Source organism: Humulus lupulus, chromosome 7, assembly GCF_963169125.1.
Source record: "Humulus lupulus chromosome 7, drHumLupu1.1, whole genome shotgun sequence".
Classification (NCBI taxonomy): Eukaryota; Viridiplantae; Streptophyta; class Magnoliopsida; order Rosales; family Cannabaceae; genus Humulus; species Humulus lupulus.
The window spans coordinates 188,721,978-188,735,829 of record NC_084799.1 but is presented as its reverse complement, the minus strand read 5'-3'; positions in this window follow the sequence as shown (position 1 = coordinate 188,735,829).

The window sequence follows — 13,852 nt, the reverse complement described above, 5'->3', positions numbered from 1 at the left end:
ATTCTCAGCATTCACAAGCTCAGCCTCGAGCGCAATAATCCTCTCGTTTAAAGTATGGATGGTAGCCTCCAGCTGGGTGTTGGTGTGAGAGGTTGATCCAGCCTGGGCTAAAGCGGCGTCTCTCTGGAAAACCGCCTCGGTCAGTTGAATTGAAAAGACATCCTTTGTCGCCTCGACCACCGATAGGTTCCCCAATGCCTCCTCAAGCTTGCGTTGTAACCGTTGGGTCGATGAGGAGTTTGAGGTGATCAGCCGATGACTCAGTATAGAAGCCTAAGTAAGGGCAAGGACATAGAATAAAGCCTTGAGGGTCAAGCAATATCAAAACAAAAAATATATATATCATAAATGAATAAACCGAGTATCTCGACAAATACCTGCAAGGAGGCTCACATATAAGCGTCTTCTGGCTCAGCGTCGGGGACGTTGTGCAAGGTTCCCCACTCGCCTTTGGGAAAGTTTCCCAGATGATGGCTCATGGCTTCCTCATACTAGCTTGCCAGAGGATGATCTTCGAAAGAAAAAACATAAGCTTGACCGGGGGAGATGCCTGTGCCTGCCGAGGCACGTTTTGGCAGGGATGGGAACCGAGAAGGTCCTAATCCATCCGCAGAGGTACAGGGAGCAGAAGAGTGCGGAGTCATCTCCTTAGGTAAAGAGGCGCCTGAAGACGCCCGCCTAGAACGCCTCCCCGAGGGTAGAGGAGCCCCATCAAAAGAAGGAATGATGAAATTCCTTTTATGCGCAGAGGGGTGGGGGACAGAGGCATCGAAGGCAAACTCGCCGCCAAGCATCGATGGTGGCATCCGAGAGGTAACACCGCCAGTATGTCCGTCATCGGCCACACCCTTAGCCCTGCCGGCTAAAGAGTGCAAGCACGAGTGGTTCTCAGACACCACTGTCTCCTCAACGTCCATATGATCGCCTAAAGGGTAGACATAGTCCCTATCGGCTACCTCGTCATAATTACCTTCATCGTGGTCGTATAGCCATGGACCCGCAGGTTCAGATGAGGCGGGGCATGGACCCTCAGGTTCAGGTGAGGCGGGGCGTGGATCCCCAGATTCAGATGAGGCGGGGCATGGGCCCGCGAATTTAGAAGAAACGGAGCATAGAGAGATGGTTTGGTCCGGGGTCAGCAACCTGTACAAGTGAAGGCTGCTCTCTGTAAAAAGGGTGCAGGCTTGTTTGCATTCACCTGGCAAGGCCAGGATTTTCATCACTCGGTCGCGAGCCGACGGTTTCAAGGTGGAGCCAACAACCCCTAAGAGACCTACCATCAAAAGAAAAGAAATAACTATAGTTAGAAAAACCATAGAAGAAAAGCCGAGTAAAAAGAGAAACCTCTCATGTATGAAATCAAGGTGAGAATTGTCTTACTTGGGGTGTTGAAGCTAGTGTGTCGGGTGTGCCCGCTATAAGAGAAGAAGTAGTCTATCTTCCATGAGCCCCTATTTGAAATGGAGCCCTCACGAGGGAATTCCCTTTATGGGCCATGGCTTTCAGGAGTTGGTAGAACCCGAGAGTAGATGTATTCGCCCTAAGGGTGTAGAAGTAATGAACCTGGCTCATGGAAGGCCCTCTGGAATGCACCTGATGGTACAACACATATAGGCTGCTAAGCATCACCCAAGAGTTGGGGGACAATTGTAGAGGCGCTAGTTCAAAATAGTTAAGCACTTTGACGAAAAAGGGGTGAAGCGGAAGAGCCCCACCAGATCTGATTATGGAATCACTGAAGGCCACGAACCCTTCTGGCGGCTCAGATGCATGTTCATTATGCTTTAGGATGACAAACTTGAGATTTGATGCTAAGTGATGAGCCTTTAGCATGTTGGTCAGTTTAGTGGTGGTAAGGCTGGACCTGCCCATTTCTTCGGAAGTGTCAGAGGTTCTCTTCGGCATCTCAGGTACCTAGATAGAGATAGGCAGTTTATGAGCTATATACTTTCTAAGGATCCTGGAAGACCCCCCACATGTCCTATATCTACCAGCACTTTGCTTGACCCTAGGGCGTAAGACGGGGGGTAGGGGATGAAGTGTAGGTGGGATCATAGAAAGAAACTTCAGTTCAACCGATTCACGTCTACTGCCTTCGAAGAAGGACCCTATGACCGGGAGACTCGTCACCACAAGAGGAAAAAGGCTTAGGGGGCAAGTTTTCTACTAGGTAAGCGATTTTAGAAAGGAAATCCTAAAGGATTGATTGTAGCTGGGAAATGTATGTCGCATTCTGGGGGGAGAAACCTAAACCCTCGTCCCTGGTATTGGATTCTAGCTCCTTCTCCAAGTCGCAGGCTTTCTGTCTGAGGTAGGACAGTCTCTGGAGGTAGAGCGTTCGCGCACCCCCACGGTTAGAGGGTCTACGAACGTCAGCCTCCAAGTCAGAGGATGACAACTCAATGAATTCAACATTAGATGGACCTTCAAGACATCGCCTAGACGCCATGGACCAGCTAAGACTCGAGGGCGTATATGCATAAGGGTAACCCTATATCTACAACATGAGTGTGAGGGGTATAAGAAAAGGGCCTATGCATATTTACTTGAAAGGCCATACGAAAAGAGAATGACAAACTCTGAAGAATGAGTACCGTACAGCTAGTAATTCATCCCCCGCGTAATAGATATAAAAAAAAGGGGCATGTGCATCATTGGAGGAAGGAGGCATACCTGGAGGTATATGTATGAAGCCGAAGGTGTGCAAGGATAGACTTGTGTAGGCGTAAATTCGGTTGAGCAATAAGCAAGGGCAAGACCGTAGGAGCAAGAGAATGCCTAGCGTCACCGCAACGCTAGCTCGATAAAAAAAAAACAAAAGAATCAGGAAAAATAATAAAAAAAAAAGAAGGGGAAGGAAGGAGGATGAATAAATGAAATGGAAGGAAAATTACCTCAAGAATGCTTCTGTGGTGGATGGAATCTTTGAGCTCTTGAAAGTGGTTTGGAGGGAATACCACTAAGCTAGGCAAGTTTTGGTGTGGAGAAATGACTTCAAGCCTTGGGGTACTTATAAGGAAAGTCAAGGCCCCCTAGCCATTGGATTCAAGTCCATACGAATGGTGGAGATCAAGAGTATGGGCAGCCTTGGGATCCGCGATTGAGAATGATTGGCCCTTATGAAATCTTAGGGACATTTGTGGATCCCCCCAAAAGTTAGATGGTTTTTGTGTTTCTTTGGACACTATAAAGAAACACAACTTCAAAACTCACTTTGTGTTTCTTCAAGCAACATTGGATAGCGCTCCAAGGTTGAGTCCACCAAAACTGGCCATACATATCAAACAAGAGAAGAAGAAAAAAGTCTACAAGCACACTTGAAAGTGTACTTATAGACTCAGGGGCAAGTGTAAATGTTGAGTAATATCCTAAGAAATATATGATCTTTGTTCCATTGTAGTTCTGTATTTTCTGCTGATTCAAGTTCTCTCCATCTTATTCTTAGCTATCTTTAATAGAATAATTTGAGTTTTCTAACCATAAATCGTTGACGAGTTCTTACCGTCAACAATTACTAGCTTGCATGATTGTGTTGAATGTACTTAAATGACTGTATGGATCCAAATTTCCATCAAATGGCGGGACATGAGGAATTCTGAATCCTTGAGGAAACAGGGTGCTAGAGATGTGCGGGGCAAAGGGCTCAAGTTCTTCATCGAACTCTTCGTCCCTTTCCCAGCTTTGCTCATTTTGTAAGAGCCTGAATGCTCTTTCCAACTGCTTAATCCTTTCTTGGACTGGATCTACGGGGGGTCTGACTTGAAACAGCGAGAACTGGTTATCGTTGATTACAACTCCAGTTCCGCACCTTGGTGTAGGGTGCTTTCGCCCATTGAGATGATCTCTCAGATCTGGATTCGATGGATTATCACGCCCCCGATTATGGTTTAGATGCTCCCGTAAGTCTGGCTGATCTCTTCGATTTCTAGTGTTGCTAGGTTCCTGGTCGTATATACTCACAGACGTAGTGTCACCTGAGCCTTCACTGACATGACTCGTTGCACGATTATTACGAGATGAGTTTCTTACTTGTCGCCTTATCTCGACAGTTTGAGATTGAGACATTTGGCCTCTCGTGGGATTGGGACTCCTATGCTCCCTAGCAGTTTCCCCATTCCCACACCTTCGCCTAGCTCGCCTTTCCTTATCATTATGGGTCGGTTGTGCATCCCTCTGAAATGGCGAGGGGTGCCTTATTGGAGATGGTGGGTGCCATCCATTACAGGGCCTAGAAGGCTCTGAGTTTGCTCGATTAGGTTCTGCCACATTCTGTGCGGTACCAGGGTTTCGGGTCCGAGCCTCCGAGGGGGCTCGGTTATTCCCTACTCCGACCGGTGTCTCCGTAGTTGGGTTGGCAGGACGTTCAGCCCGGTTACTTCTCCGGGGTCTCGGCGGAGCAGGTTGCTCTGCTGGTGGCGGAGGTTGCTCCGCTCTTCGGGTGGCCGCGTTTTTGCGCGTCCGTCCCCCAAGGCCTACGCGGTGGAACGTGAACATCCCATGGAGGTGGAACCTGGGCATCTTGCGGAGGTGGGGCCTGAGCTGCCTGCGCTTTAGCAGCTAGTCTGGCTAGCTCTTCGTTGCGCTTCTTAGCTTCTGCCAACTGCTTTCGCAGTTGACAATTTTTGAGTTCCACTATTGGGACGTATCGTTCAAGATTGTAGTACATGTCCTCGTCGTCCCTGGGGGCAAGTGGTCCCCGAGAGTCGGATGAACCACTCCTCTCCTCGGGATCAGAATTCACCATAGGCTGCTTTCTAGGGCACCGGGGGTACTCAACTTCATCTAAAATTTCCTCAGGAATATTGGGATCATTTGCTGCCATTGCTATTCTGAGAAGCTTTCTGACTGAACAGACTCACTCACGTATTGTTTAATGGCTCTCAATGAAAGTACCAAACTGTTGATGCCGTTTTTTGTCAACTTAAAAAGAGAGCAATTACGCAAGAAAAATATTGGAGGAAATAAACAAAGATGAACACCAGAGGTTTTTTACGTGGTTCAACAGTTAAATTTGCCTAGTCCACAAGTCTATGTTATTAGAACTTGGGGGTTTTCTGGAAACTTTTCAGAGAATAGTTGCCCAGAGTTTTATCTCCAGAAATCAGAAATCAGTCCTCACGAATGGAGCTTCCTTCTCTATTTATAGAGAAGGTTTGCAGAATTCATTCCCAAAAATCTCTGGAAGATATTCTTTGAATCCATTAATATAATGCTATTTAATGCATTGTTTCCTATATATATGGAAACGTCCCACAAAATGTGGGATCGGATAACAGATTAAATAATATCCCTTAAACATCGGGATTGCACAACAATAAACATGTTCACATATTACTGATCAACTCAGATACGGGATTCATCAAATCTTCGAGACCAGCAGTTGATCATGAACTCACCGAGACTATCAGTCGATCACGAGCTCGTCGCCTAACTTTTCCTACACTCGAAACAAGTAAACATTGACGATGTTTCCATATTCGAACTCACACATTCCGAGCTCGAACAAGCCTGGAAGGCAAGAGATGGTTCAGGGGTATATACAAGTGTCATATCATGCCATTTACGAGCTCGGAGCCTTTTCAAGGCTACATATCCCTTGAGGCTTCGAGGTCACTGTTTACAGAAATGGTTTATCCCACAGAGACCGCATCTATTTCGAGCTTACACCTAATGCGCCTAGATTTCGGGATCACAATCTCATGCTCGAAATCTGGGTGTAACAGACTGGATATTGATTAATTATGATGTTGCAACTGCAGATGATGGATCAATGGTAGTGGTCACTGCATGGAACCATGAGTATAAAGTGGTGGGTGCTTACACTGAGTGGATCCCTCAAACTAACCCAGATGTGGATGAAGCTTTGGTAGTTATCAAAGGCATTGAACTAGTAGTAAAAAACAAGTGGGGTTGGGTCATTTTCCAGTCCGAATGTTTGGAAGTTGTGAAGGCCTTCACTGAGGACAACAATCCTAATGTAAATCTTTATTTGGCTAATCCCAAAAAGTTGTTTCTCTCTCAGGTGGGTCTCCTTCAGCGCTAGGCGCTGGAGAAGATTGATTCTAACTGGAATTGTGCAGCACACAATCTTGCTAAATGGAGTCTTAAGGAAAGGTTTACAGGCTCTATTCCGCTCTAGAAGATTGAGAGTTTAACTATCAAAAACATGTCTGTTTTGCAACTTTGTTGAATTCTCTGACTTTGGTTTTGTTGTTTTCTCTTATTATTCTGTTTTCTGGCTCCTATTTCGGTTTTCTTTTGGTGTGTTTCTGGTACTTTTGGCCCGTGCGATCTGTTTGGTTTTTCTTAATATAGTTTTCTTTAGCCCCTGTGGGAGTAGCCTTTCATTAGAAAAAAAAAAAACTCATATCTTCTCCATATTCTTTCTACTTTCACTTAAATCATTAATGATTTTCATGTATTGAAGTAAATTTTAGATTTCCAAACTCAACTTTTTTTTTCTATCCAAAATATAAGGACTCATTAAAATGCTATAATATTTCTCCTTCATTCAAATATCGAACCACTCATATGCTATAGGAATGTATAATTTTGATACACTAGCAAAACAGAATATATACAAATCCTCCAAGAACGCCAATACAACAAAGGGAATCGAACCACTCATATTCGTGCTGAAAGACAATTAAGAATACAACATACAAAACTACTTATTTCCAACACAATCTACACAGTACGTTTTGTTATATTTTCCATGAAGTCTTTGCATAATATAATAATACAAAACAAATTGATGGCTAAGTGAAAAAATGACTACATTAATTTAAGACATAGCCACACTCCCTACATTAATTTATAGGGATGGATGCCTATAATAAATTAGAGTGTTAAGGAAACTATTTTCTTCGTTCTCTTTTCTTTTGCACTCTCTATTTAATTTTATGACACATGTCATTTCTTTAAGCAATATTTATTTGTACTTAATAATTAATCATTATATCATAATTTTATTACATTTATGTACTCCAACTAAATTATTCTATTAAGTTTTTTCACTTACTCTTCTTCACCAAATGAAAGAAAAAAGTTATTGATTCTTCACTGATCTTCCTTTAAATATATGTAAATATATATACAAGCCAGTGGCCAGTTGCGCTTTGTTATTTTTTAATATATATATATATATTTATATTTATATATAATAAGTTTATGACGCCATTTATAAGGCAGGTTCCACTTTTATTTTTTGTTTTTTTATCTTTTAATTTATTTTATATAGGAGTTGACAAGCATAGTATTTGCAAATTTATGTATTTTCTTTGCTGTCCAATTTAAGTAATTGGTTTGTTGTGTAATAAAAAAAAACTTCTAAATGTGTATCGTGTTTTAAAAAAACAAAATTATGGCTAATCTTTTTCCTAATTTTTATTCCCTTAAGTAAAAAAAAAATTAATGCACTAATTTAGTTAGAGTGGTATATATATATATATATATATATAATAGAATTATAATATCATGACTAGTTATTAAGTATAAATAAACGTTATTTAAAAGATGACATTTGTCATAAAACTAAATAGAAAGTGAAAAAGAAAGTCTCCTTAGCACTCTACAATAAATTATTGGGAATATACTAATTTGGTACTTTATATTTTTGCAAAGTATCATTTTGGTACCCTCTATTTTCGATAATGCTCATATGGTACCTTGTATTTTAAAATCGTACATATTTGGTACCCTGAACTCATATTTAATAGATAAAATTTTGTCAATTTAATCAAACTACTGTCAATTATGTAAGTTACAAATTTAAATTTAATTACATGATTACATATAACTGATGACAGTTTGATCTGTTAACCCAAGATATGTTTCCAAGAAGGTGGGTGAATTGGAAATTTAAACTAATTTCAGAAATTTAACACTTAATATGCCAAATTATGCAATAAATCAAATTTATCAAGTAAAAGCAAATAATATGGCAATCAAATAGATATAGCAAATAATCAACATTGTAATGTAAAGAGTTTAAGGTTAAGAAATTGCAAACTCTCGAATTTTACAAGGTTCGGTAGAACTAAGCCACCTACGTCCTTGGTCTTCAAAGCTATGGACCTAGCCTTGAGTTCCACTATCGAGCCAAGTTAACGGGCTTGTGTTGACGTCGTTTTTCGTCAAACAGTGAAAGAAGAGCACAAAAACTATAATAGATAATGGCCAAATACAATAAAACAAATCAAACACGCGATTTTTACGTGGTTCATCAGTTAAATCCGCCTAGTCCACGAGTCTCTATTATTAAACTCAATATTATCTCTGAAAATTCTTAAGCATGAATTCTTCAGAGTTTTCTCTCCAGGATCAGAATTTCGGTCATTTACAATGGTGTATGACTTCTCTATTTATAGAGAAGGATGCAGAATACTATCCCACATATTTTGGGTAGTTACTCTTTTTGTGTAAATTAAATAAATGGCTTTAAATGCCTATAATCAGATATAAAAGGAAACGTCCCTGAAGACCAGGAAACGCATAACTGATCAAATAACATCCCACGATTCTAGGGGATTTACATTAACAAATGAGGATTATATCTCATATTTATAATACTTGTAAATATTCAAAGTGATTATTGCGTATCTCCAAGGCTTTAGTCTCCCAGGTTTCCTGTCACCTTTCGAGCTGGAGACATCTTCTGAGGTCACTCAACCTGTTCGAGATCGTATGTGCGTCGAGCTCGGGAACCCTGATCCGAAGTTGTCTCCGAAGATGAATGTGTTCCTGGAGCTATCTTTCGAGATCATGAACTCTTCGAGGTCACCATACTCGAGATCGTCCATATCCTGCAAGCTCGGCATATGATCCTGGAGCTTGCTTCCAACCTTATGAGTCCACTTATTTGCGAATCCAACTTTCGAGGTCATAATTAACATGGTTCGAAATCTGGGTATAACATTTTGCCCCCTCAAAAGTATTTGTTCGAATCCTAAGAGAAGGAAACTTTTGAACTACTTTCCTTGAGAACTGTACCGTCACACCTTTGAAAATGGACACGCGTCAGCTGGGTATTGCTCACTTTTGGTACTCGAGTGCCTTGGAAACACGCCCACGATCGTCCGTCTGACAACTTTTCGGCGCCTTCTTGTCATTGATCCCCATCCGTTCGATCTAGTGAGGATTTCACTCGACGCTCCTGATTAATTCCTTTTCCCCACTTATATATACAAGACCCCACTCTTCATCTCCTTCTTCACTTTTACATTCATTCACCATAAGCAAAAAAAGAAAAACAAACTCAGAGACCTCTCTGCAAAATTCCTATTCTGTGCATGTTTTCTCGACCAAAGAAGCAAAGGAATCCTGGTCTGTTCGAGTTAGTGAGCTTTTTTCTGCAACCTCTTCTTCAATCGACGATCTCTCTGCAATCGCCATTACTGTGTAAGTATGCCATTTTTTTTTATTTAAACTGTTCTTGCTGTGTATCTGTTTATACTGGTTTGCATCCATGATCGGAAGTTTTAACACGATAGGCTTTCATGCCTTTTAGACTTTCATTCTGGATTTTCGTCTCTGGTTTATACCCAGTTTTGACGTTTGAATGTGGTTCCCATTTTCTGGGTTTTGAAATTTTTAGGCAACGTTTCTTGAGCACTAAGCTTTCGGATAAAAACGTGGGTCTTGATAAATGCATGAAACCCAAAGACGCCTTTCCTGGTTAACCGCCACTCTTCTTTCCCTTGAATTTCAGGATTTTCAAAAAATCATCCACGCTCCTTTTCTTTTTCGTGGAATACACGCCCCTGACTCTTCAATAAGGGTCTTAGTATTTAGTCTCGTTCCTAAATTTTCGAGCTCAACCCATCGAGCTCGTGATTCTTGCATGCATGGCCCTCACCATTTTTTCTTTCTCGTTAGATGTCACAGAATCTAGAAAGACGGTGGGGGTCATTGCTGGCAATCCCTTACGAGCCGAAATCTCCGAGCCCAGAATCGCTCTTCGCCCGGAACCAACGTCGGATAAGAGAATACGAGCTTGCACGCGAGCAAGAAGACATTCGAGCTCACTATCGCCGCCAGATAGACGAGGTCATTGAAAAGAAGATAAGAGTTCTTCGGGAGGCCCTCTTTCCGGAGCCCAATTCAGGACCTAGGCCCATTCCCCTCGACCCTGCGCTAAAAGTCACTGTTGCGTATCATCCAGGGGAACTCCAGTTTTCATTAATGGGGGAAACTTCATCCTCGCAGCCGAGGAAGGAGATGTTCGAGGCCGAGCTCTACTGGAGCACGGTTACCACAACCAGCCAAATATCTGAAATCCTGACCTTCCATGGCCTTAGCTCGTCAGACGCCTTTAAGTGTCGAGTTCCGGCCAGCCATGAACGGAGCTGTTTTGCTCCTGGCGGCCGCGACGCCACAGTGAGATACGCGGCATGGAGCCAGGAGCACATGAGGGCAGGAGCTTTGCTGCCCTTGAAGTCTTTTTTCAAAGACTTTACTGATTTCGTTGGGTTGGCACCGTTCCAACTCAACACCAATTCGTACAGGGTGCTGTCTGCCCTGAGGTCCTTGTACCACGAGCTGGGGTGGGAAGGACCTTCACCTCAAGAGATTTTATATCTCTTTTGTTTAAAAATTAACTCCTCCCGAGCTCGGGGAGGGGATGGTTTTTATTACCTCTCGAGTTACCCCAAGGAGACGAAGGTTTTTGGGGATCTCCCCAACCACCCGCCTGATTTCAAGAGGGCCTTCTTCTGGACAGATGGTCTGTCCCCGTCTCGACATTATTCGTTCAGGCAGATTCGTAAGTATTCTCGTTACTTTTATTCTTGAGCTCGAGACTTTAGTTCTTAAATCCATATTTAGACGAAATGTGTTTCGCTTTTCAGCTAATTTTAAGCGTCCCACCCCCAATGAAGCAATGATGAGGCACAGAGAGGCCTTGCTCCAACTTCCTTATGGCAGGAGGTCTCTCTCGTATCTATTACACGAGGACAAGCTTCGAGCTTGCGGGTTGTTGGGAGAGGGATAGTCAACCTCTGATTGGTCCAGCAAAAAATATGAACGCTGGGAGGAGGTGCCACTGCCCACAGGCGCCCTTCCTCCGAGGAGAGAAAAGAGGCCATCACTCCCAGTTCTCTTGAGGAGTCCGCGGTCCGCGAATGAGGCTAATGATGAAGCCTCGAGCTCGGACTCAGATGAAGGTAAAGTCCTCCCTACCTCGAGGATGTGGTCCCCCACACTACTAGAACACAGGCCCAATAGGTTAGTCTCGTGCCCACAGGATAGATACCACTTCTACATATGGAGTTGGGTAGATGACTGTGTCCATAGGTTCAATAGTGGGCTTGGGAAATACGATACCATGTACACCACGGACAAGGTGTGGAATGGGATAGCTGTGCAGTACGGGACCAATGATTATAGGGACCTCTCGAGGTTATCACCTACTCATAGGGAAGGCACTCCCCCCGCCTCCTCTGAAGACGGGGGAATCTCATGGTCCCCAAGCTCGAGCTCGGGGGAGAGTTCCAGTTAGGTTTCTTCTATGATCACTCTATATGTCTGATACCGAAATTACTTGATGTACACTTCTCTTTTACTGACTCACTGTGTTGTGACTTGTGCAGGCGAGATGGACTCCGACCTTGACACCCTTATCGACAATGCAGGCGCCAAGAGGAGCAAACGCCCTAGGGCGGGGTCACTGAAGACCGGTCAGCCGGGCAAAGGCTCCAAGAGATCCAAAAAGACACCTCCCCTTGCCCCGCTGGTTTCGAGCTCTATTGCTGTGTCGACTGTCCAGGCCAGCGCCTCCACGACAATGCCATCCTCGCAGGCCGTCGTCTCCGCGGTTGCACCGACTTCGCTGGTTGGTGCCCCTGCCATTGAGTCCCAACCTCCTGTGGTGGGCGAAACGTCTTCTACTCAACTTTCCAGGAGGCCTTCTGCTTCTCGAGTTCAGAAGCTAACAATCTCCACCCATATGGACTCGTATGTGGTGGACAATACTGCTGGACCTCACGGATCTACGCTGATCTCGGATGTCATGTCTCGGATCGACCAGAGCTATGGCAGTTTCGAAGCTCCGCAGTGGCAGTGCCTAACTGGCACCCGAGACCGCACTGTCCTTTACGAGAAGAGTATCGAGCACAATGCTGCGGTAAGTATCCTTCTATATTCCTTTTGCTTACATTCATACTGACCTGAGGCTAATGGTGGTTTCTTCCTTTTTTTCAGGCTCTTGCCTTCACTGCCCAGCTCAATTATGAGCTGAACAACGAGATCCATTCGAGCAGGACTCATGCTCAAGAGGCGAAGGACCCCCACCTTAGAGCGAATGACGATCTGAAGGCGGCGAATGCTAAGCTCGAGGCAGTGGTTAAGGAGCGTGAGGACATGGTCAAGGAGCTCGGAAAGCTGAGAGCTGAACTCGAGAAGCAAAAGAAAGATAATAGCCAGCTTTGGGAGACCAATAAGAAGCTCGAAGAGGACAAGGCCGCCACCTTCGACATCATAGAGGATGCCAAAACTTGCCTTCTTGCCGAGTACAAAGAAAAGAAGGAAAAGGCGGTCGACTCAGCCATGTACCGGATGTGGGCTTATAATGAAGATCTGGACGCAAGCTTCTTAGGTCCCCACGAGGCGTCGCTTCTTGAACGATGGAATGCTCGGCTCGAGAAGGAAGAGGCTGAACAGCTCGAGAAGGAGAAGGCTGCTCCGGACACCGTTTCGGAGGGAGCTCAGGAGGATAGTCATGCTATTCGTCCTGGGGGGTCCGTTGCCACCGACGCTGAGAAGGCCAAGGAGACTCCTCTTCCTTGAATCTGACCTCGGGGAGATCAGTTATCGGGGCTTATTTCTGTAGTTATTTTAATGTATGCCCACGGGGCTGATACAATTTCTTTTACCATTCTTTTATATGCTTTACATTTCTTGGCTCGAAATATTTTGCATATTTTTATATTGATGAGCCGGTTATGTCTATTTAATTCATACAAACATAGTTTGGATTTAGGCTCGAAATTCGATGCATTCATGCATAGTTTATTCGAACTATCCGCTTCCGACCTCGTTACTTATCAAGGTCGGATATTACTTTAACCATGAACTCAAGAGTACTTATATGGTATGTAATGTGAATGATCTAGTTATATCTTTTTTTGTTTAGTCACTTTTCCTCATCCTCATTTTTTGTTCCGAGGTTAAGAGTTTGAAACTATTTTTCTCTTAAGATATTCCAGCCTCGGTCTCGACTTGTCTCGTGATAGGTTTAGGCTCCTACTTATCATCGATCAATTTTTTGGCTGGTTTGTTCCAGACCTGTTAAGTTTGCACATCTGGTTAACTTCAAACGTTTTAGATTTTTGGTAGTTCGGTTTTGTCCGAACTATCTAAGCTCGCGTATTTGGTTATATCCAAATACTTCATATGTTTTTGACAACTCGGTTATCTAGGCTCGCGTACTTGGTTATCTCCAAATACTTTTATCTTTTTGATAAGTCGGTTATGTCCGAACTATCTAAGCTCGCGTACTTGGTTATCTCCAAATACTTCATATATATATTTAATTTTTTAATCTGATGGTACATATACCAATGATGCCCCCTTAATATCCTATGAGTGTGACCATAGGTTATTAAATTAAGAGAGATTGCAAAAATAAAAAGAGATTACATATGGAACAAAATAGACCTTTTATTTGATGAAATTCAAAAACAAACAAACAAACTAGTACAGATAGAAAGTCATGGTTACAGGCAACACTTCCTACACTATTGGTAGTAAGGTCTAAGGTGTTCGCCATTCCATGCTCGCGGTATCAGGCTCCCATCCAATCTCGCAAGTTTGTATACATTAGGTCGGATGACTGACTCTATCTGGTATGGTCCTT